The 3,370-nt window shown below is 40.1% G+C and overlaps 1 pseudogene; it reads right to left on the bottom strand.

Moving 5' to 3' along the window:
• Positions 1 to 880: 880 nt before the first annotated feature.
• On the bottom strand, positions 881 to 1,001 carry LOC134936974 (5S ribosomal RNA; annotated as a pseudogene).
• Between the last annotated feature and the right edge of the window lie 2,369 nt (positions 1,002 to 3,370).

Raw genomic sequence — 3,370 nt, 5'->3', positions numbered from 1 at the left:
GTTTCACCTCCAGCCGAGTTATTCTGTGTTCCCCCCAACCCCCCCCCCCCAGCTCTAACCCCCCCCCCTTTTTTGTTATTTTGTTTTTTCCTTTTGTTTCTTTCTGTTGCTTTGATTGGCCTGAAGCTTGTTCAAGAGGAAAGTTATAGTCCTCTATTCAATTTTTTCTTTTTGGCAGATCCTCGTTCTGATAGTTGGTTCCTGTTCTGGGCTGGGTTTGGTTTTATCTCCCATATTCCCATTTGTTTATCTGTTTTTTCCCTTTTAGGTTGGCAGGAGGATGTGTGTGATGTGTGGGTGATTGGCCATTCCTATGTTTATTGGGCAGCCAATTTTTTGGCTACGGAAGGGGCTCCTTGCTTTGTGGGTTCGGATGATGTGCGGTGGATAGGTGTTCGTGGTATGCTTTGGCATGACCTGAAAGCAAAGCTTATGGAATGTAAACATGGAAAAAAGAAAAAAGAAGACTCTTGTTGGGAAGCACTCATATACAGATAATGTTGTATGACTAAATGTCACAATAGCTAACTAAAATGCAATATTTTATTAATTCTCATTAAAATTAATTATTGAGGAGTTCAATGAGCGCCGATGTTTGTTAAATAGTGACATTGCGAAAATATAGAGAGTAATATATAAATTGCAAGGTGTAAATACCTAATTCAGGCCGAAATGGGTATATCTATAATTTTGTTAATAATCACACTCCAACTGTAGGACAACCTGTGATAAAAAGTTGCTCATTTATTGTAAATATGACCGTCATTTATAAACTGCTATATATCCCAAATGGGAATTTTGATCCTAGCAGATGGTTGAATCATAGGTCATAACCGAGATGTAAGACAATGCTCTATATTGGTGACAGATGGGTGGCAAATATTTGCAGTACCAGGGTGTTCCTTGGTAGTCTCCTATCCAAGTACTTAACCCGGCCCTCCACTGCTTGGCTTCCAAGATCAGATGAGATTGGGCATCTCCAGCGGGGTATGACCGCAGACCTTATGCTCACCCTTGTCACACTGTGTCCAAAATTGGGCACAGACAGGAGCCAATTTGCGTTGTTATGTGAGCCACAGGTATCGACACAGCTGATTTGATGTGGAAATCAATTTTTTTTTATCATAAATGATAAAGTATAACAAAAGATTAAATACCCATCTAAGTTTTCACGGCTTAAGTAGTCGCAGTACAAGTAGGAAAAAACCTCTATACTGCACAGTTATCACATGTATGTAAATCAATCATTAAATCATAATATTATTTTAACTGTGCAAAAGAGGGAAACCTCCAAATTTGGTCTCCAAAACAATAATGAACGTATGAGATTACACTATGAATTGTGAAAATCAAAAAACATAAGCAATGAAACCTTCAGCTCTAATGACCAATCAGAAATTATTTTCAAGTAATAGGAAAATAATAAGTTGACACAGAGTATATTCCATATGATATATATATATGTCATAAGTTGATACTGAGATAAATATGGATTTCTGCAGTGTAAAAAAAGAGAGAAGGCGTTTGTGTGTTGGATAGGGTCCAAAATTAGCAGATGTATCCACATCCGCTTTTTTGATAGAAATGTAGACCCCACTAGGGTTGCACTTATTCCCTTGCTGGTGATAATTGACTGTCACTTGTTCATATAGTATAATAGTCTATGTACCATGTGGGTAAGATTTTATAAATACCGGTCCGTGCAATGGAAATGCACTGGTGCATAAATCACGTGAATTTACCAAACCTGGTGTATATTCATAAAGTTTTTGTCCTACTTGTATACTGAGGGAGATCCTGGTATAGGGAAGGTGCCGGCCGCGTCTGCCCGCGTTCTGCCTGCTGCCGTGCTCCGGCCGCACTATACTTCCTGTTAGGCTGGTTCCCTTGGCGACGGACTTTGCCGAGAACGGCTCGTTGCGGTCACGTGCGCGCACCACGTGACCGTGAGGATGTTGTCTCCTTCCTGACGTACGTTTCGCAAATAGCTTGGTCACAGGGCGTCACAGGAAGTATAGTGCGACCAGTGTACACTGGTTGTGACTTGAAGCTATTGTAGCTACTGGTAAGGTTACACACGCATATGAAATTGTGGTAGACCTGTGTATTTGAACTTGTTATCCAAATCCCTGAATCATAAGGTCACAAACCTATTTGAACTTGCGTTCAGGCCTATGCGTTTGAACTTGTTATTCAAGCACTTAACCATAAGGCTTAATCTAACTTTCACCTGTGTACCCCACCGGTGTGTGGTTTTTTCAAGTATCCAGAATACGTAATTGCCATTTCATTGATGCACTAACAGTATTTATCAAGCACTAGAGACATACCCCTGATGAAGTCTTAGAGTAAGACGAAACGCGTCGGGTTATTTGTTCATAAACATCAAATCTCCGAATTGTCAAAGGAGAAGGAGGAATCTATCAAAGTTATTTCAACTGATCCTCTGTACTATATGGTGTTATCTGCAAGAAGAGATACTATACCGTTTTGTATCATTGCTTTTATGTTGTAATAAATTTTACATGGAACATGTTAAATGTGGTTTTATGCTCACGAATTAGGAGTAAATAGCTTAGGGAGACTGCTGTTTTTCCCCATTGAATATTGGGTGGAAAAACAACCCAAGTGCGCCCATTCCTCTACTGGCACATATTTGTATCTTTTTAGTCCCTCCTAACAAGGGACTTAGTGGAATTTGGCAGCCTTAACCCAATCCTTTCTCACTTTCTGTTTAATAGCGCAAAAGGGAGAGTATCTGTTTTGTCTATATATATATATATCGTCCTTGTATGGGAGGCACTCAGACTGTGAAAGCAGTTATTTAGGTGAAAAAAAGCCCCACAGGGCAAATTTATTTGCAACATTTCGGGGTATTTCTCCCCTTCATCAGACAACCCAATACAATAAAAACCGTGCAATATATAGACAGAGATCAATCTTACCCTCCTTCTGTCACTGCAGTGTGTCCCCAGGCGCTCCCGGCCGCCGTCCTGCAGTGGCACTTCCGGGCGCGGGTCTCCCGTCGCGCCGGAAGTGACGTCACCCATCCGCCCCGGTCGCCATGGTTGCACACTGTGGACAACAACAAAGTGTAATGAGCAGCGTGCACAGCTGCACGTGAAGTTCAAAAACAAGTGGTGAATATAAAATATCATTGTGAGACAAAGTGCAAAATGCTAAACAATTATTTAAGTATATGACAATAAAAACATAAAAAAATTCATGTACAATCTGGCTTGGTAATATCAAAATATAATGCATATATCAAAGTGAATCAGTGTAAAAAATACTTTACTGTAAATGGTGTAAAGATGCAATTAACATAACCTCCTGAACCGGAGGATTTGTATAATAAAATACCATTTTC

Source organism: Pseudophryne corroboree, chromosome 6 (assembly GCF_028390025.1).
Source record: "Pseudophryne corroboree isolate aPseCor3 chromosome 6, aPseCor3.hap2, whole genome shotgun sequence".
In the NCBI taxonomy this organism is placed as follows: Eukaryota; Metazoa; Chordata; class Amphibia; order Anura; family Myobatrachidae; genus Pseudophryne; species Pseudophryne corroboree.
This window is presented reverse-complemented; position numbering and strand designations above follow the sequence as displayed.